We start from the raw sequence: 23,033 nt of genomic DNA on the forward strand, positions 1-23,033 counted from the left end.
CACAACTGATTTACCAATCCCAACTAAGCGATGCAGCTTGAATTTCAAATATTTGTGATCAGTTTGCAGGGTAAAAATTCAGATATATTTGTTGAGTACGTTTAAATGAGAAAATCATGATCTGATGATGGATATTCCTTGAGAAGAAAAAGAGGCTAATTTAGTCAAAGAAATTACAGGCAGAGAATTAGTCACTCAGAGCTACTGGCACCAAGGTTTTGGCGCTAAACGAGTGGCACCAAGGTTTTAATTCAAACACTTAACAAAGAAAGCAACTAATAACATCTTCCTTTTTCATCTGAAGCACTATAAAGCAGAGGGTTAGCCCTTCTGCCAAATTGCTTTTGCAGAAATGTGACTTCCACCTTCATTATTTTTACTCAAATTGCCTTAATTAAGAAACCAACTCTCTAGCCCTGACTTTGATCTTGTTTTCAGTCTGGATGTGTCCAGGTTCATCTTTATGGACTTGCTGATTTGCTGATGGATTCAGGTCAGAAGTCACAGTCTGCTTGCCTGCAGAATGTTCCTCCAAATGATACTTGTCTAGGGGAAAAAATCCTTTTGGTTTGATAGTTTTCTTAATATTTTTAGGAAATTGGAAAGTTATAAAACAACCCCCCATGCTGGGAGATTTTTTTTTTTTTTTTAAACCTACTGCACCTGGAAGATCCTGTATAGAGCTCTTCTTCCTTTAGCCCAAAAGTCCTTCTTAGGCAGAATTCTACTATGAACTGATTACTTTTATCCTTTGGACCCTTTGCATAGTGAGATTTCATGTTCTTACCTTGTCTGGAAAGGGTTAGTAATGGGATGATTTGCTGATGGCATTAATTCTAAATAAGTACAGTAACATGATAATTGATAATACTAATAGATTTTGGTTGCTTGAGGAAGTACCATGATGCTTGGGTTAAGAACTGGAAGACTGTTTAAAGGGATGGCTTTGTATCCAGTCAAGGTAAGCTTAGTCATGTGTCTGTAAGGAAACTTCTATCTTAAGCTGTCAACTCACTGTGATACAAGGCAGAAGAAGAGATGAACAAGCCTCTAAAAAATGTAATCTACTAGTGGAAAAAAAAATCTTAGCCACTGTCCAAATGGGGAATTTCCTAAGGGTATTTTTGTCCCTTCCTGAGGCATGTGGATTCTCCTAGGGCCTCTCTTATCATGTCTTCTTCACTGTATTCCATGCCTGGGAAAACATTTTCTTTTCCTCAGGAGGAGGGGAATGAGGGGTACTCTATATCTAGAAGTCTTTGCAAGCTGTACATTGAAGTTCCCGTCTTATTTCTTGACTAGGTAATGGATACCTCCATCAATCCTCTGGTAGACATGTAGCTGACTGTGTACATAAACATGTAATAGCCTCTGGTTGCATAACCTGTCCAAGTTGCTCACTTTCAAGACAAAGTGGGGGTCATGATGTGAAAAAGGTCCTCATTTTATGACCAGAAAGCCTAAGGATCCTGATTGTTTATGACCAGAAGGCCACTGGGAGCAGTCTTTGGAAACAAATTGCTGCCTAAATAAATTAGTTTTTTAATGAACCATTTGTGTTCTTCTGTATATCAGCAAGATCCTCTAGCCCTATAGCATCCAAAATGGCTGTACATAGCATAACATTACAGAACAGACTCAGGTACACTTAGAATTTTCTGCTTGTGCCCCTTGTGTATTCCCCCAGATATTGAGTTCAGTCATTCTGTGAAAGTTGTTCCATGGATCAGGGAAAATTACTCCCTCCTTAGGCCTCTTCTTGTCCTGTTCTGATGCCGAAGAAATTTTATAGCTTTAAGACAGTAGCAATATATTAAAAAAAAAAAAATGAAACAACCTTGTAAAATAGCCAGGAATGGGAAAGTGGGAGAAAAACAGACAGTTACATATTGTAAATGAATAACTTTTCATATTTCATAGGATCTTCAATTTTTTTTTAAAATAATTTCCGTATTCCTCACTGTGGTAATGGGCTACTCAAATATAGAATAGCAGTAGAAAGTTTTGGTAAGGCTTTTTAGCACTGTCTTTTATATTATTTAGACAAGAGATCGTAGCCTTGATTTAATTACTAGAAAACAGTTACAAAACTGAGGGATAAATTCACTAAGAGAGTACTGTAGTTCTTCAAGGGTCTGTCTTAGTTCCCAAATTTGTTCAGTGTTTTCATTAGTGGCCTGGATTAAGGATAAGAACATGCTTTTGGCCTTTGCTCATGGTACCACAACGTGTAACAGTAAGTGTACTGAAGCACAGGGTTAGAAACCAAAGCAACCTTGAAAAAAGGAGAAGGAGCTAGGAAAAGCAAAACAAGAAATTTATCAAAAACAGCTACAAAGTACTGCCCTTGGGCAAAAATAATCAACTGTGTAAACAGAGGATGAGGAACTTGTTCAGTAACAGCTCAGAAAAAGATTTGGGATCAACATACCCAATGTTAGTTAACAGTATTCTTCTCTCGGAAAAGGAAAATAACACACTAGGCTACATGTTGAGCTGCCCCTACTATGCAGAATACGTAAAGTAAACTGTCTTGGCTGGAACTGACACAGCTCCAGCTTTACCCATGTACTGTAGGATTCAAAAGTCCAGACAGCTGGTTAGAAGTTTTTCAGCCTAGGAAAATCTGGGGAGAAGGAGACCGTGGCAAAAATTTTCAAACTAATTCATGGGAGAAAACACTTTATCTTTAGGGAAAATGGGACAATAAGTAGGTTTAAATTTCAGCAAGAAGGACATAGTTTAAACAGGTTTTTCTGAACGTTCAGAAGGATGATGAAGTCCACACAGGTTTCCTGGGGATGTGATGGTAGTGGTTTAATGCTCATTCTTTGGGAATGATGAAGGTACAAATGCTACCTGTTCAAGGGAGTGGAGGGCAGTCTATGATCTCCTGAGAGCCCCTCAGACCCTGCTTTTTCTGAGTTGTGATTACTGTTTTGACCCAGCTTGAATACACTAAAATATAAGTGAATGCTGCAGGGTTTTGTTGAAAAGGACTATCTGTATTAAAAGATATTTAAGGTTGCTCAGTTTCATATGATCTAATTACCAAAGAAATACGTTGATTAAAAAAATTCACAGGCTTTCAGTATATCAGCTGCTTTTTCTGAGAGCTTATTTCCTTGCAGCTATCAAGTTTGCACAAAATATAAATAAAATATCAACAAATGGTTCTCCACGAAGATGGTGCCATTCTTTATGGAGTTGCATCAGTGATAGGTCAAATTTATATTGCTCTGCAGCATGATTTTAATATCATCCTGACCTGGTTTAGGCATAATCAAGTCTTCTGTTGAAAGAGCTCTTGTAAGGAGCAATTAAACATTAGTGCTTTAGCTAAACCCATATTAAATTATGTCTTGGAATTTAAGTATCTGGGAATCATCTTAAATCTCAGCTTGAATTTTAGGTGGTATTGTATCTGCAATTTATATTGAGGTATAAGGCAATCCATTTCCATGTTGATTTAGTATTTATAGCTTAAAATGTTATTTTATTATTAAGTGTTCTATGCAACTCTTAGGAAGGCCACTAATAGATTAAGGTACTATTATTTATGATTACAGCTTCTGCTTTTCAACAAGAAAAGAAACTGAGCATTCAGTGGGTGAATTTTAACATGCTTTTTGAAAGCCTTGAAATAAATCAAAGCTAGCTGGGTACCCCTCAACAGCCATGAGTGGTGATTCCAGCCCTTCCAGTGAGAACTCAACACAGGGGAAGCGAAGGGTTTTGAAGTGCTGTAACCCTAAGGGCTCAACAGGACCTCTCTGTTAGGCATGAGCAGAAGATTATCTGGAAAAGATTTAATTACAAGTATCTCACCTTCCTTTTGTTATGGGCTGACAGGAGTAGCACTTAGTGTTCTCATGGACAAGGCGATGTGTGACTCTGAACCCTTTGAAGCAGACTGTGACAGTATGAACAACAATAGAGTTTCACTCACTCCAGAAGTAGCCCTGCAATACCAAGTCGTCAAGTATATACAATTTAAATTGGCACTAGGATGAAAGGGGAGCAAATGGTGCCTTGTATCTTGATCAAGGTAGATCACCATTGGACATTATAGTTGAAATCTCTGAAGCTTAGAAATAGCTTTATGTATGTGATGGTGAGCTTGTTTGTTGATTTATTTTACCATTAAAAATGTCCGTTTTTTATATTTAAAATATATGTTCAGTTTATGTCACTATCATTTTGATCACTGAGGGAAGCTTGCAGGTTAGTTTTCCTGTCAACACAGAGATGTCTCAAAGGATTAGGGAAATAAATACTTCAAAATCCAAAGGAATAAAGAAAAAGAATTAATTTTAGTTAAATTATAGGAAAGACAGGTCCTCTGCATAAATCTCGTGTTGAATATATTATGTTTATTTGGACCAGATTGGATGAGTATGAACTGCATCATTTTACTTTCCATGTAAGACACATACTTGACAAAACACAGTTGTACTTGCTATACCATGCATGAGCTTTGTTAATATAAAGAGTAAAGAGAGCTTATATAACATGGTATTGCCTAAAGATCAATTCTCTTTTTTTAAGAGCTAATTTCTTCATCCTGCTGGTCTGTTCTGCAAACTCTTTTGTGTTTTAAGATGGAGGACTTCCCCTTCTCCCAGTTTTGAGGAAGAAACAAAAATGGGGAAGACAAACTTATTTATATGTGTTTCTGCATGACATAAACACTGATATTTTAATATCTAGTTACAGCTTTGACAACTTGGAAATAAAAGGTATGAAATTCTCCTTCAGCAAGCCATGTGAAGACTACTGATGGTTTGAAGACTTGCCTAAATACAGTCACATTTAAGCCTATGAAATTTGTCTGCTTTACCTAAAATTAGTTTTTAGAAGACTGGATGGAAACCATGATCTTCATTTTCCTAAGCACCCTATGCTTGTTAATAAAGCTCCTTATCGTATAATAATTGACCTAAAGAGCAAGCACCATAGTTATCAAATGGCATCCTAAACATATGTATTAAGACTGTTTCTGAATTGGTAATATCTAATATCATCTTTTCTGTAATTAGAAAGTTTATGCTAACTTCTAATAAAACTTTATTAGAAGACAGTGTTACCTACTTAATTTTGAAAGGTGGTGTATCCAAGCCTGTGCCTAGTATATCATTCAAGGACAGGCTCAGAAATCAATTCAACACAGGCATCAATGTTCAAGTTTGGGGGAGGAAAGACTCTATCTACCTTGTATTGATATATTCAGCATGTTTTCTACTATATTAAGTCACCAAAGTAACAATGTCTCTAGAGGCTATTCTAATTCTGTAGTTTGGATTTTTTTTCTCCTGTCCTGTATATTCTGCTTTAGCTTTTCTTTCTAGTGTCATCCCGCTACTCTTAAATCTATTAATTTTGATCTTTTACGTTTTCAGTTAAGATACACCAGCATTCTAGCTACCTGAGGGCATGGGATTGAGAACGGGAGGAAAAAAAGGACATCTTCCTGGTGAATTGAGTATTAAACCGGCAGGAGACAGACATAAGTCCTGTAGTCCCATCCAAGTTTAGCATTGCCACAAAACACCAAGGATGGCATTTAGCCGAAATGTTCCTCTGTAGAGTTCCATTGCTTTACTTTAATTCATAGCTGAGAGCTTAGCCTATAGCAACCTGTGCCATAGTTAATGAAAATTGAAAAGTTACATTATTATTGTCCTTCAGGGTAAAAAAATTAAAACATCAACTTTATCTACAAAGACGGTTTCATTCCAGCTGCTGCATTTAGGGAGAAAAGTGTACGCAAGGCATATACATTATCTAAGTGTCTCTGTCCCCAAAGGATGGATGAAAGAATGTTTTCTGGGCATGAATCTCTGTTTTTTTTTTTAGAAATGTTATGATAATTTGTTGTTTATAGTAGACTACACCATAAGGAAGGTTTTACATGCAGTATACAGGCAGAGTGATGAAGTCATTCACAAATTCTACTGGAAAAGGATAGATGGATGGAGTCTATTACAGAAGCAGTGCCTTATTTGAGTAACATAAAAAAGGACAGGATAATGGCAAACAATTTCACTGCCTGTGGAAGAGTTCCCTGTTTTTTGTTAACAAAAAAGGTACCATGGCTCTGGTTCCTGACTATATCTGATGTAGCAGATGCAGCAATAAACAGTGGTCCAGGACTGAGTTGTAACTTTCTGAAGCACTTCCATTTACAGAACAATCCTGTATGGACAGTCACTGGTCAGTTATTCTTTTTCCACTAAAGTAAATTCCTATATACTAATGGAAGGTAATGTACAGGTGACCTGACTCCAATATGAGTCTTTCCCTTCTGCCTCTCCTATTCCAGCAAATTTTCCATCCCCAGTTTTGTGAATACGAAGTGGCAGCATAGTTCTCCTTAACCACCAAAACTCCCCAATGTCCTAGCCATTCTTCCTACCAGAAAAACTCACATTTAATTGCACAGTCTCTGATACACAAATGAAGCAATGACAAGGAGCTTAATGAATTGGAGAATAAAGTACATGAAGTATTTTTATTTGTTTTACTATTATTGAATATATCAGATCGATATTTCTTTGCTATGTGGCATGTGGCAGTTATGCCAGGGCTCCAAGGGTTGCTTTGCTTGCACCTTGGTTCAGCAGGAGGGACTCTGGTATGTACAGTATAGTAGATTTGATGGCAAGGACTAACGTATCAAGATTCAGATGCTTGCAAAATAATCTTTATACTGCAGTAGCTGCTTTTCAATACACTTTCAAAGAGTAGCAAGCAATTCCCTGGGAACAACCTCTACTGTGTTTCATGTTCTCCTGGATATCTTGTTCAAAGTACATTCACCTTGAATAGCAAGTAAATGTTTCTTTATAAATCTTAACGTCTTTTAGCATAAACTTCAAAAAACAAAACATTATAAGAAAGGAAATTTTAAAATGCTAATAGATCAAACATGTATGTATCCCTGAGAATCCCTAAGACGGAAGCTGACCACCAGATGTGAAGATTTGGTGTTCATGCCAGTGTTCTATCCTTCACGTGTTGTTATTGGTACAGCACACCTCCTTCTTTACCTCTTCAAATAGGTGGTACATGTTGTATGAAACTGTTCGTAACTGGTTTTGCTGTGCATCTTCCATACTCAAAGACTGTTTTGCCTATAGGAGTGCAATTCTGAAAAATGTTACTGCTGGAGCTACAAAAAATAATTTGAATTCCAGATGTGCATTATGAATTCATTTCAAGAAATTGATGATACCTGCTGTATTATCAGCTTCCTCTAGGAACCCTCCATGACACAGTATTAACAAAGAAGACAGGCCTGATTATGAATTGTGCTGCTGGGGTAAGAACAACCTTTTCATCCTCTTGTTTCTAGGGATCTCTGTGTCCTACTTTGTGTCTGCTTTATTTTTATACTTTGACCATGATATCCTTCCATAAAAAGTGAGATGCTTTTAAGATTTATCCCCTTGCACTCAGCTTTGTAAAACAAAACAAAAATAAGCAAATATGCAGACATAAGACATACTCAATTCCTGTTAACATTTATCACCTATAGTCAATGTGGTCTTATGATTAAGGAAATGACCTGGTACTTAGGAGACCTAGATTTAAACTCTGTTGATGATTCTCTATTTATTTCTGCTGCAGAAAAACACTTAAGCATGTGCTACAAATTAAGGACATGCTTAAGTGGTTTGCTGAGTCCCAGACTACAGACCTCGGGCAAACCACTTTGTCTCTTGGAGTCAGAATGTGAAATCTTTTATTCAGCTTTGTGAGCATTTTAATACTAATGTCATTGATTTTAATATGGTTAGTCATGATAGTAACCACTTGCCAACCTGAGGTTAGTACCTCAGCTCTTCATCTGTAAAAGAGGGTAATTAAATTTCCATGCCTTCCAGAAATGTTAGTTTAGTACACACGGATAAGTTTAAAACTCCCGCTCTTTGCAACTGCTTGAAGACTTTTCACCAAACTTCTGCATAAGTGCTTTTGAGCAGATATAACATTTAATTGTATTTTATTTTATTTTATTGAAAAGTTGTGTAAAAATAGCATATTACCATACTTAAGAAAATTGGAGTGATATGAGAAAAGATTATATAAATAATTTCAGAGAAATATACTCATTCTGTTTAATATAGGCCTACAGCATATTCAGAGACAGTATTCCCTGCCTGTCATCCTCTAATACCACCAAGTCAATATGCTTGATTTGTCTTCTCAATCAGAACAAAGCTTGGAAGAAGGTTTTTAAATGCAAAAGAAATAGCCTACATTACTATAATATTTGGGGGTTTGACCTATATCTCTTTTATCTTTTGTGGGTTTTTTTTAGATCACTGCCAGTAGTGCCAAACCAATGCAATGTGCAAGATAAGCTATTCTGAGCTCCTTCATGTTCCGTAAACCAGGGTGTGTTCTTGATTAGACAGTCTCTGAAATAGGAAAGTCACAGGGCAATTGCATTTAAATGTTAAAAAAAATTATTAAGAGAAGAATAGGTAATGTCGGCATCTGAATAAAAGACTTTAACATCACTTGGCCTAACCTTTTATATCTCAGTAGAAATCAATGCAAAAGGAAAATAATTAGCAAAGAAGCATGCATTTATAGATATAGATATGTATATATACATTTGTATACACACATGCACATACACACACACACATATATGCATCTCACATTTGAGTTTAATCTTCCCCTATTTTAACCTCAAAACCAATGGGGAATGTTTGATTGCAGACTTATCTTTCAAAAACATCAGTAATTCCTTCAGTATAACCAAAATAAAGGCTTTTTTCTCCCTCTACTATTTCTGGTGGCCTGCAGAAAGCAATTTTTGAATGCTGAAACTGTAAGAATAGAGTCAGTCATTAGTCTATCTAATTAGATTCTTTGGTCAAACACACTAAACACTTGAGTGAACCTGGACAATTATGTCATAGCAGGGCTGGGAGTTTAAAAGACAGAAATACAAAGTGTCAATCGTCATGGATATGTTTTTGTGGTAACCAAGTTATTCTTGTGAACTTGACCCATTTCACTAAGCTTTTAAAAATGTTGATCGCAAGGCTGGTAATGAAATTTGTTCCACTATGTTCAATCATGTGCAGCCCTTCAGCTCGAGTCAGCCAGGCTAGTGGACTCCTTTGTCAGGCTAAGCTGCAGCTCTCTATTAACCCCCCAAACAGTGCTCAGCATTACAGCTCTTAATTACATTTGTTCCACTTTGTGCAATTAGGCTCACTCCATGCACCCAGTCCACTGGCTCTCACATAGGACTCCAGAATGTTGCAAGCCATGGATATTTGTCAGAAAGGTATGAAAATCATGGAATCCCAGACTGCCCTGACAAACATGAGAAAATGCCAGACCTTGATCACACAGTAACCAGCTCCACAGCATTCAACAACAAGGGATTTTGAGTGCAGAGAGAGAACAAAATGACCAAAGAGATAGTATGTGTAGAGCAGAGGCTATGAGAGAAGGTAATAGGAGTCATGGCTACCCCATGTGTTGGTATTCCTCCTTTGTATTGATTGTAGGGAGAAAAAAAAATGTTAGCACATTTTTTTCTGTACCAACCATGTACCTACTTCATTAAAATCATTTGACTTTTGCAAACATTTCTGTTATGTACCCTGCCTCTCCTTATTTAAGTAAGATACAGTCTGCATATTTAGATACATATATCTAGAACATCCAGTACAGCAGTTGTTCTTGGGGATCAAGAAATAAGTTTATTCTGTAAGCAAGTTGGTATGGGGTCAAATCAATTTCTAAGATTACAGTGCTAAGGAAAGAAGAGATATGCAGTCACCTTCTCTCTGTGTATCTGCCTATGGTCTCTCTTTAAAATTAATTGAAATTCAGTGTAGTAGTGTAGATCTCAACCCTGGCCAAAGTCCTTTTCTTTTTTTGAAAAGGGAGAGGAAATTAGAGTCTAAGACTTGGCTAAGCAAAACCCTAGAGTAGAAAATCCTGAAAAAAGAAAAAAAATATTTAGAATTAGTCATTATCCTGGTGTTACTAGGAAGCCTGTGGGCAACTGCATTTCCACAGAGAAATTGTCTGTAAATGCTATTGTCATGTACTGAAAGCTTTCCAGGTGAAAGTCACACAGGCTATCCGGTGTCCTCAGTCTAGTTGTGTCTGCTTATACCATGGCTGATTGTGCCATGTTTTACTTGATGACATTTTGCCTAATGCAGCGTGTAAAATATAAAATAGCATGTATTAACGTAAAACCCAGGCAATACCTCTGAAAATCTTAAGTAAGATAAGTATAGGCACTCTTTGCATTCTCCTCTCTTCATTTCTGTGATTAAAACATCATTACCCAGATCCCCTTTCAATTTAAGAAGAATTTAGATTTTTTTTCTGAGTCACTGAGAAAATATGTGAAACTCGGACCTTATCAGGTCAACACAAAATCCCATTGAGAAAAGCATAAAGTATTTACCAGTTATGATCCCACTTTTTTTTGTGGCAACATTCCCTATGGTGGCAAATCAGGCTTCAGTACAGCAGTGCTTGCAGAAGTAATAACCTGTCATTAAGGCATATACTTTTGATATTAAAAATAATAAGTCTTGTTGGGACTAACTAACAAGCTTCTCTGGTGTCCCCTAGAGAATGAACCTCTATGCATGCATCATCCTATTGCTAGACAATTTTCAGAGCCAGTGACATGGCACCTTTGAAGTCTAAGCCATAAATAAAGCTTAGATCATTTTTTTTCAGCTTTATCAAAGCTCTCCAATACTTAATGGTGTGTGCTGTAACTATACAAGGCTATTTTCTAAACTAATCTAAACAAATATGAACTTGCTTTAAAACTAGAGATCTGCATAGAGAAACCACCAGTCCATGTTCATGGCAGCATGTTTTTTAAGTAGGACATGCATAACCATTATTTTATTTGCATAAACATCTTGGTTCTGTCTTTTTCCTTTTAAAGAACAATTTAACAGGCAATAGTCCTCAAAAACCTGTGATGACATCTATTTTTGCAAGAAAAACCCTTTCTGATTATATTTAAGTCTCCTAGATAATGCATGGGAAATATCCAGGAGGCTGAAATTTAAAACTTCACAGTAACCCCACTGTACTCAGGGGCCTCAGATATACATCTTATCAACTGTTAGAATACTTTAAGTTTGAATCCCTTCCAGAGCCTGAAAATTTTGCTATTCCTGGATTTACTTCTGTGGTGCCAGTGTGATATCTGTGCCTAGCATTTTTTTGAGTGTCGTGGGAATCTGTCCCACTCCACTGAAATGAAATGTGATGAGTACAGCCCTTCAGACACCCACTCATGTCTATAGATGAGGCAGATGGAAGTGGGGTAAATTTTTCCTAGATGAGAACAATGAAATGTAGTCTAAATTGATGGGGAAATAGTCAGCATAGTAATAAGGTTTTATAACTTCTAACCTGAAAGCCAATAACTCCCCTGCCACCTGCTCACACTGCACTAACCATTGGCAAGATCTACTCTCATGTATTAGGACAGAGACACTGATGGATGAAAGTCTCTCCTTGATGCCTTTTTTATTCTCTCTCTTAAGTGAAGCCTTCCTTAGAACATTCCTTCTTAGTTCCTCTTGTGTCAACTTTAAATCGGGATACTTATTTCTAAATCCTCATTTTTAGAGATTCTACTTCTTGCGACTTTTGGTGCTTATGCCCAAGTATGTCTGCTGTGCTGATGCCAGCTATCTGTCATCTATTTCATTGTTCTCCCACCTTAAAATCAGCCTTCTTACCTTGTGTTCTCTGTGGATTTTGGTCTTTACTTCCTGCTATCCTGTTTCTGCACTTACAACTCATGGAGCTTTTGCCTTAAATATTTTAGCCACAAATTTTCCATATAATTTAGTCATCCAGTATTAAATATGAAATCAGCCAAATTAGATCATAAACATCCCTGACAGTTATTTTAATGATTACATATCAAGGTAGAGCATTTGAATGGAACTGTCTGAAAAGCAGTGACCTCTTGAGAAGAGCTGGAGGACACTAGCATTTGCATTGATGAATGAACATTTCCAATTGTCTCTTGGGTAAACCATTGTTGGGACAAAGAAGACCGGGTAAAAATAATGAAATACGCCATTGGCCATGGACATCTTCCATTCCTTTCCGAAAGTGCCAGTGTGAGTGGAAAGAGAGAGGGATGCTGCCAGCCAAATATACGTTAAAAAGTGAAGGCTGTATATTTGATTTTTTAAATTTTTTTAAAATGTTATGGTTGTTACCAGGTGATGCTGTTCATATGTTATTCCATAATGAATAAATAACAAATATACTATTTTCAAATGTGTATATAAATACTGTATAATAATTGGATGTTTAGGAATCAACTGTAGTAATAAGTACAGCAGCTTCGAGATGTCTCCCAGTTGCCATGTTAATAATTTACATGGGGTGAACAAAAACATCTGTTTTCTCTCAACATTTCAGTCAATGAGAAATTTTCTAGTATTCAAAGTGTCTTTTTGTTCTTTACACCCAATTTTAGCACTGTAGCCCTTAGGCATCAGTGTAAGCTTAACTGTATGAGTATTTGCATAGATAGTAATGGAGGAAAACAAGCACCTTCAGAGAGAGATTGGCCTAAATTATTTTAGGCAAAAATTTCAGAAAGGATTGAAACCACCCAAACTTGAATCATTAGGAAAGGCAGTTCTTCCTTGTTTTCAGGTTTTTCACATCCTCTCTTTCACGTTGCTGCATGTAACTATGGGTTACGTCAGGGAACTAATCTGGATTAAAATAAACTGGTTTTTCACAGGCTTGTTTCAGTCTGAGTCAGTCGCCTTACTTCCTTATCACTGACAGTAGTAGGAGAGGGATTTACATCAGGAGTAAGCCACCCAAAAGGAGTAACCTTAAAGTGATACTAGACACCTCAATTAAGATGAGATGAATTGCTGTCTGCATGTTACCTCACTGCTGGGTTACAATCAGTTTGCCCAGCACACAAGGTGCTTTAGATGGCAAACTTAAGTGAGATTAATTCTACTTTGCAATAATCACCACACTGCACAGTTCTGGGCCCCCCATTTATCCTGAATCAAACAGCTTGATCCTGCCCACTGCAACGCTCAGACGTGTGCATACTCTGCCTGGTACCTTTTGGGAATCCTACAGTCCATTTCCTTAAACTTTGAAATCATGGAATTATTTATATTTACTTCTTATTGGAATCATAATCAAACAGACAACAGTCAGGAAAAACAATTCTATTAACTGGGCAAATATATCATTAGGCTAGAGTTACAGGTTAAGAAATGATCAGTAAGTTCTTTAGTAATTTCAAATGCCACAAATAATTAAGGGCTATACACAACAAGTTATATATAACTAAAATTGTGACTACTTTACACCTTTCTATTACTGGGCTTATAAATGTCTGAAATATTGGCAAAGGGTTACGTCAAATGCATGGCTTGGAATGTTGCCTCTTTTAGGAGGAGTCAGGTAAACATTATGAAACCTTGTTTAGTCTTTGTAGAATCCTGTTTCCCTGTGCATAGGAAGAATCAAGTGGAAAGAAAATATTTTTGATCCTTACTGTGAGTTTATTTCAGCTGCAAGCCAAAAGCTTGTATATTTTTATTTTCTCATGGTCATAATATCATTGCTTCCACTGTGCTGTCAGGTATTTCCTTATTCCTAACTTTTCATATATCTGTGCACCAAGCCTTTCTTTTATTTTTGTGCTACTTCTGTAAAGATAATGCCAGAGTAAATCCATATATTCACAATGTAGGCGGAAACAATGTTATTGACTTAATTCCTTGGGTTTATAATGGACCATGGTGTCTCTTTCTTTTTCAAAACTGAAAGCAGCTCATCTCAAGAACTTCAGGAAGGTGCATTTCAACCTAAACCAAGTCATAATAATAATGTCTCTTACGTGTATATAGAATTTTATGCAACTTAATAATAACAAATGAAACTTCTATATAAATTATCAAATAAATGTATTACAAAGTTAATTAAAAACTCTAATATACAGCAGAAAAGATAATTATGATGACAATTAACTCTCACACAAACTACAAAATTTGGTAGTCTTTAATCTTTACAAGAAAGACAAAGATGAGTGATAAAAAAGCTATAAGAATATAAGAATTTTCATTCTCTAGTTCTTGCAGATTTATTGTGTGCATTGTGGTAACTGATTCTTTTCTGAGAGTCCCTGATCCTGTAGTACTTAGCTTTTATTTAAAATTAAATATATTTCTAGACCTCATTATTGCATAGAAAAGCCTGAAAAAGTTATCCAACTAATTTGAGTGCATCAGAATCCTGAATTTCCTGAAAAGGAAGAAAGAAGTTTTTTTTGTAAATTTTCTGAATTTCAAAAGGTTCTCTGCAAGTTCAGGTTTATTATACTGAAGTAATATGAATATTACTTTTGGTTTTAACCTTTAGAATATTAAAATTTTAATGCACTATTAGCCAATTCCATTTTTTGAGGCTGAGGGAACACAGAAGGAGAATCATAGGATCATCCAAAAATTTAGGTTATAGGGAGATTTTGGAGGCCATCTGGTCCAACCTTCTGCTTGGATCAGGGTTAATCTCAAAATGGATCGTGTCACCCAGGGACTTGTCCAACCAAGTTTTGAAAAATCTCCAAGGACAGTTTCCCACAGTTCTTGGACAACCTGTTCCAGGGCTTATTTATTCTCTTTGTGTATTGTTTTTTTTTTTCTTAAGTCCAATTGTAATTTTCCTTCTGTAAATTGTGAACGTGTCTTCTTTGCTTTCACTGAGCACCCACGTGAAGCATCTGTCTGCATTTTCTTTAACTCCCCTTGAGGCAGACATACTTTCTCAGCCCTCAGACCCAGTTTCCTCAGCTTTACTTACATGTCAAGTACTCTAGCCCCCTCCAAGTCACGGTTTCCCTCCTCTGGACTCTCAAGTTTCTAAGTATCTCTTTTGCATTAGTAAGCTCAAAACTGGACTATGGACAAAACTGGACTAGGACTGAGCAGTAGGGGATAATCACTTCCCTAGAGCTGCTGGCCATGCTCTGGTTGCCGCAGCCGTCTGCGGTGAGCCTTCCTCACTGCAAGGAGCTCGGCTGACTCATGGTCAGCGTGTTGTCTGCCACAACCCAGAGGTCTGCTAGGGTTAAACTTACAGACAGATCAGATGAAACCCTGCCACAACAGGCGAATAGCACTTTTGCTTTTGCATGATTAAATAAGTTTAACTTAAAAAGCATTGAACTTTGATTGTGTCTAGCTTTTTAGGAGGAATATTGCAATCTGGTAAAAAGAGATCCTATTTGTCTTGGCTAAGGTGGTAAAATGCTTCTGATATCAGAGCAGCTATGTCAGGTCAGAATCTGACATGCTGAATAATAAAGAGGAAAAAAAAAGATAATACATTATATATTAGAAAACATATACTGGAAACCATTATTCTGTGCTTGGAAAGCTTTGGGCATTTTTAAAAACGATGAATATCTCTGCTGTTTTCAAAGATGATTTAAACTGAAGTTCAGTTGCAAGCTGTAACTTGAGACTGTTGTGAGTTATACCACTATTTTATTATTCTTAATAGCATCAAGTCAATCCAGAGATATTTCATCCTGCAATTTTCTTCTGATATGAAAATGCATAATGTTAATCTTTGTAATACTTTATAAACTGACCATAAACCAATGTTTATGGTCAGTTAATCATTGTATTACTTTGCTTTAGGTAATTTAGTACATTACCATAATGTAGCAATCTACTTAATATAAATTTTAAAGTGAGCACAGTGCAAATTGCAGGGCATTAATATATTATGTCTTCTAACCAGAAATTCAGAAACACAGATAAAGTTTGGATGCAGATCAGATATTTTCTGCTTTGAGAGACTTAGTGTGTTGTCTAAGGAATGCTGTGGTTTTCTGAAAGTCACTACATTATTATTTATTATTATATTGTGCCTTACAGTTCATTTAGAAGCCCCAGCCAAGATTAGAGCAACCATTGCAATAACCACGATAGAAGAACATCATATGAGAAAGACTTCTTGAACATCAGTCTGGATACAATGTAGCATACTGTTTCCACCAACACTGAGGCGTGTTAAATCCCACTGAATCCATAGGAGATTTAAATGCTCTCATTAGTGGGCGTTCCAATGAAAAGCATTAGTGCTAAGACATGATGACATTATTGATTATATGAAACAAATTAATACAGTGGGTGGAGGATGATGGAAAATAGTAAGAACTTGTGCTTTTGGAATTAATTTCAGGATGATTTTTAAACTTTCTGTATATCGTTAGATGATGAGTTAAATATAATGAAAACTGGTGGGTCTCACCACTAGTAACTTCCAGAAAGTTCTAAGAGACAGCTATGCTCCTTAGAGGACAGCTGAAACAAAGGCAGACTCCAGGCAAATCAAGAGACCTTTCACAGTCCAAAAAAGATAGTCCTCTTAACATAATTTAAGAATTTCAATAGTGGTGACAGATATTTTTTATTGGGTGTTGCATGATTAAAGCTCTGCATGCATACAGAGGCTGCTGTCCCTCCTCCCTGAGAGAAGGAAAATATTGTTGGCAGGACACAGAGAACCTGGACACGGGGAAAAGTACAATAATAAGATTAAGGTTTAATGATCTAAACAATCTGGGTTTGATTTCTATTCTAGGTCACTTTACTAGCATTTTTGACTCTTTGACACCAAACATTAGCTAAGTGTTCAGCTTTAAAAAAGGACTGTATTACATATGGCAAAAACACTCTTCCTCCACTATGTAGCCAACAACAACTAGTATATTTTTTTGTTGTTTTTAATTGCTTCTATAATTTTCTCTATACATAATCTGATACACAGTGTGCTCACAAGTCTGCATTTTAGCTTGATGTAGCTGCATCACATTTCAATCTGATGGAAATAATTTGTTCATCTGCAAAGCTAAGCCTCTGTTGAAACGGAAACAGTTTGCAATGAAAGGGAAAGACATGGCAGGAAATGTCTCCAATCACTGACTGATACATGGAAGAGAATGAACTTTATGTACTAGGCTTAATTGTTGAAGACATGATACAACCAAAAGAATCATGCTTAATTATGAGGGATAACACACTGGTATTAACTTAGTTATTTAAAGAAATACCAGTACTTCACATAGAAATAATTACTGCAGGGTTTTGACTGCTCTTGAGCCCTGAACAAAGCCAAGCATATTTTTGCATTGCCTTAAGGTAAACGAAGAGGCAAATTGTAGCTCAAAGAGACAATGATTCTTCTGGTTTTCCCTTTCAGTGACTGAGTTCTTACATGCTGGTGCAACTAGGTCACACAGTGCAAGATTCCCTATTGTGGTTACTCTTTTTATTCACCCCTTACAGCTCCCCTGGGTATTAGCAGTAAAGGAGTGTTTTATTCCTTTATTCTCCCAGCTATCCTGCATAGCCATGCAAACTGGGTCACAATTTGGACCATAATTTGTAACACATCTGTGAATCCCTGCAACACTTTATAATCTACATACATTTAACCTGCCTGGAACTGTATAAACTTTGCAAGCATTTTATTTGGGAACAGGAAGGGAACAGTGCAAAGAGCATAGATCTTCTTTTTTTTTTTTCTTTTTTTTTAATCCCATAGGTGACCAAAAAAATGTAAATGGCTTCTTTATAATCATATTTACTGCATTTGTATCACCACATAGCAACATCAAGAGGGCTGAGATAATCAGTATGATTTCATATTTTAATATAACGAGATTACATTGAAGTTTAACCTCTGCTCTGATTTCCTAGATTCATTACATTTTATCCTAGGCTATTTACATTATTTTTGTAATACATTTTGCTATAAGTTACTATATGTATTGTGACTTTTATGTTTATTTGAATGTAGTTTTTCTTCAGAATAGTTTCCAGATTTGATTTTATTAATATGAATTAATATAGCTTCCTTAAGTGTTTACTGAAACAATGACAGTTTTGACAGACATTTAACTGTACATATTTCATTGTCTCTGAAAGAGTTAAGTTATTGAAATAAGATTAATAAAAAAGAAATACTATGGAAAAAAAATAAATGTTCACATGGAAAATGTTTATTGTAGGTTAGTTGCTGTTTTATACTTCTTATTTTTACTTTATGACAATCCCTTTCTTCCTCCTCCCAGCCTGGTCAGACATAGTACTAAATGGCATAAAAGTAAAGATTTTGTAAGACTATTAAACAGAAATGCAATCAGAATGGGACATGAGCCCTAACTTGAAATATGATTTTACATAGAGTCCAGTCATTCAAAGAGTGGTAGTAGGAACAATTCAAATATATCACATAATCAAAGTCAAACAGGATGGCTTCAAAACCCAGCATGAAAAGGCTGTGCTGAAGGTGCTTTATCATTCCTTTGCCTCTTCTTCTCATAGATTCATGTCAACATTACTGAAGACCTTGTTAGTCTTCAGCTGACAGGACTTGTACCAATAGAATTTTTTTCAAGAGGACCTGATTCCTTCCCTAGATCAATTGACCCATTTTACTGCTTCTTCTGGGCTGCTGGGCTTCCTAGAGTGGCTGGGAAGCCACTGCTTTCTTATCTTTAGTCCCTAGTGTGAAGCTTCGGAGTCTACCCACAGCAGGACTTACTGAGAGCTAAGACAGGACTTAGCTGATGCGCTTTTTAAGACTGAAAATTTGTCTCATGGATTTACGGTAACAACTCTGCTATTGACTGTGGTCAGATAAAGTCCCCCAAGCCTGTGTAACTAGAGAGCATGGAAATGGAATTGTTTGGAAAAATATTTAAAAAATAAAACATACATAATTTGTTTAGAAATAGTACAATTCCTCCTAGGAGATGAAGATTTAATGGCATGATTTTTGCTTTAAAAAGGAATCCCCGGTTTTCCAGCAAAGGAATGATTCAGACAAAGTGTTTGGGGGCCAGACATTAGAGTGAACCAGGCTTAAGTCACTTCTCTATGCAGTTATTTGTGGGACACTACCTACAAAATATTTGCATTGTTCCTGAGAAGGCTGTGAAAGACATTCTTGGAGACTAATTATCAGTCTCCATTCAGAAGACTGTGTTTTGGCCTAATCCTGCCATGTCCAGAAATGAACTTTCCCATACTTCCTGCATGTGCTGCTGCACACTAGAAACAAAACTGGCACTTTTTTGGAGCTGCTTAAAGAGTCTGAGTCCAAGAAAATCAAATGATACGCACATTTTTACATAGAATTACTAGCAATTAAAAAGAAACATTTCTACCACAAAAGTAAGCTCAAGACAGGTGACCTGGTCGGTCTGCTACATACATCTTCTCAGCCAGTTATTTCATGAAAATTTGATAGAACATTGTACATCGGCTTCAGATTTGTTATTAAAAAAGAGGTTAAATCAACTAGAGTCTCTAAAAGTAGGAGAGACTATTTATTGAGAAAATCAATAAATACCTTTTTTGTCCTCTAGACCATCCTGTATTAATGTGGTAAACTTTTCCCATCACTTTCTGTACATATGGGATTCACCCCACTATCCCATCCCCCCAAAATCAATCAATCAATCAATCAATCAATCTATCTATCTATCTATCTATGTATCTATCTATGTATCTATGTATCTATGTATCTATGTATCTATCTATGTATCTATGTATCTATCTATCTATGTATCTATGTATCTATGTATGTATGTATGTATGTATGTATGTATGTATGTATGTATGTATCTATCTATCTATCTATCTATCTATCTATCTATCTATCTATCTATCTCTTCATTTCCACTCTCACATATGCTTTGTTCTTGGTGTTATAGGTTTCTTTTTGCATTTTTTTACAAGGGTTTCAATTCAACTTCCTCTTTTCGGTGTTCTGTTTGTGTGTGAAAATTTCAGCTGCAATAGCAATGCCCTTTTCCAAAACCAGGGTTTACAGAAACAACAGTGAATTGTTCAAAGCATTCAGATAAGAAAAATCTAACATCAACCTGTCTTGGAAAAAGCACATGCAATTTCTGAAGAATTGCAGAGGGCTTGTTTTTTTGTCATCCACAGAGAATATTTGTCCCAATGTATTCATTTATAATTATGAATTTCTAATATTCAAGTGTGAAGCCAATTAAAAAAAATAGTTTTTAGATGCTCAGTAGCAATTTGTTAGAGTTTGGCAGCAAAAGTATCCTAATTTTCCTATTATACTGATCCTCCCAACTTTTGTGTGGCAGATAGCTTGCACACCATCATAAAGCTGAAGTATTTTGTTACCCTAAAATATATTACTTATTTTAAAATATTATCCCTAGAGATATGTGACATTTTACAAGGCAAGGAAATGAGAACAACATAGCAACAAAATTAAGAAAAAAACTTCTTTTTTTCCCTTTTCTTTCAGCACATTAAAATTATCAAATCCATGGTACAATCCTACTGTTCTCAACTGCATAAAGGAATTTGAATGCACAGCACTGCATTGTTGGGTTCTGGGAGTAGGATGAACTAAATGCAGCCAGAAACGTACTTCCAAATAAAAGTGACAGCTCTCTTGGAAGAATATTTCTCTAGTTCACTTAGTAAGATAAACCCCTCCCACTTTAATATAGTAAAGTCTAGGTCCATTTTCTATATAATGCAATGAAAATAGACACAATTTACTAAAAGCAGAATTTGTCTTACTGTATTTTAAAACTGCCACATATGTGTCTATGTGTTTGTAAATACAATTTCTCAGTGTCCAAGAATTAAATCCTTGCCTCATAATGCTAGTAAGAATAATAATAATAGTGGGGTCCTTACATTCTATGGAAAATAAAGATGGTCTATTACTTTCATTAGGCACTGGTAGGGAATGTGCACAGGTCACAGTATGCAAGCTATTAAGATTGAAGGCATCTGCACAAACAGCCTTCACTGCTTTTTAAAGGTAAGCTGCACAATTTGTCTTTCATTAAGAGCTCTTGTGCAGTTTTGTGATTTGTAGCCAGCTCAACTGAGCTTCCAGTGTGTGTACTTCTATTTTGAGATCTTGTCAATAAACAAATAAGACATATGCTTCAGTGAGTCATCTGAGCAGAGCAAACTATCACAAGAATCAGTTGACCTGTACTTCCTTCCTGCTACTGAATCTTTCTCTACCTTTTCTTGTTAGCACAAAGTGTGTCCCTGTACACATCAAAAAACAGAGAAGCCAGGGATGGGAAGACAAGGTCTCTTTTATCCATATGGGTTTATTTGTGTTCCGCTGGCACTGTTATAGTCATACAGTAACCAACAGAAATTTTTAGTTTTATTATCACTTCTAAAAAGAGACAGAAATGTGAAAATTGAAGCCAGAAGGTTTGTATCACAGGATTAATTAGGCAGGGCCAAGTGGAGTCACACTCCTCCTGGCAGTGAGTGCCTCAAGAAGGTGCCTGCCTTCAATTATGGAGCACACAAAGCAATTAAAAACCCTGTTTCTTTTTCCTGAGGTGTTACTTTTTACTTGAGAAATCTCTTCTTTTTTTTTTTTTAAATTCTCTGGAGGTCTGAACTGGCTTGAGGTGTAATCTACTAGGGTAAATATTCATGAAAAAATGATTTAACTGGAACCTAAGTGCAATAGGTTTGAAATAAACCTGAAAGGGAATGAACGATGTGTTTCTTGGCTGAAATTTTTTGGCCATTTTTTTAATACACACACACAAGCAAAAAAGACCAGATAATTAAGAACTCAGACATTATGGATCTTCAGGAAAGAATTTTGTCACCAGGACACATGAATCAAATCAGCCAGTCACTCTATGGATTTCCTTAAGCCATACAGTACTCTTGATTAACCTTTTCCTCAGTACTTTATATGGATACATGAAAGTATCTGAATGGCAGGGTTGTGTGTACATGCCAGTTTTAAACAGATGTTTCAGGCAGCTGTATTCTGTAGCTCATTAGAAATTAATACTCTGTTTCACCTGTACCTAGTTTACAGGATATGGTAGCCTTTCTCTGGATTTATGAACCTCTTTGTTCTCCTGGTGTTACTAAGAACTCTACCACCATCACTGACTCTGATTCTTTGTACCAGGACTCGACATCTGATTTTGTGCAGCTGGACCCACACGTTAATGCTTTTGCCACATTCCTTTCAAACACCCAGCTAACTTCTTCCTCTCCTGTTATTTCCCATGACAGATAAATAATTCAAAATATGATATGAAGTATGGTGTATATCTGGTTTGAATAGTGCTCTATCAAGACGTGTTTCAGCTATAGGAATGACCTCATACTTCCTGTTGAGTAAGGAGAAGCAAAAAGATACTTAAATCAATAGAATAAGGGAGCCATAGAGGTGGATATTGCAGTGCGTGTGAGTTTTCTTCACAGGTATTATGTGACAAAAAGTGTATGACAGGACATTATAAGGATATAAATAATGATCATTGGTTTATTACTATTTCTAACATTGGAATGCCTATATTCCCGGGCTTCCTCATCAGTGCTGTCTAAGAAGTAATTGTATTTTTGAACAAAAAGTAGTGGGTAATGGAGATTTTTTCTCCCATTGTGCACTTTAGTTTTATTATTCCCTAGTTTAAATATAACTCACAGAAGAATGAGAAAGTTCTTTATAAAGGTCATTAAATAAATGCTGCTGGAACAAATCTTTAAACAGGATCATCACTAAAATGGGAAGTTATGCATATGGAACACTTTTACTTGTAATACAGATTAAACAGTTGGCAAAATAAAGCTTTAGATTGCCAGACATTATGTGTCACTAGAAATCAATTCTGACAGATTTTATTGAGGCTTTTACCCATATTATTGCTGCTATATTTTTTTCAGTTAAAAAAAAAAGAGGAAGAGGATTGACTTTTTCATTACAGGCCAGCCCATTCGGCAAAGGCTATCCTGTCACATGGCACACTTTTATACACATTTTTGATTTAATGTGGATAATATGTTTATCAGTGGCGAATGTCAAGATGACAATAGTTTCACATTTCTGAGCCATTGCCAGGAGAACTTTGACACATTCTCTTATGGTTATTTCAGGACATTTTAAAAAGT

Source organism: Pipra filicauda, unplaced genomic scaffold (genome assembly GCF_003945595.2).
Source record: "Pipra filicauda isolate LSUMZ 115617 unplaced genomic scaffold, ASM394559v2 scaffold66_size7647185_pilon, whole genome shotgun sequence".
Lineage (NCBI taxonomy): Eukaryota > Metazoa > Chordata > Aves > Passeriformes > Pipridae > Pipra > Pipra filicauda.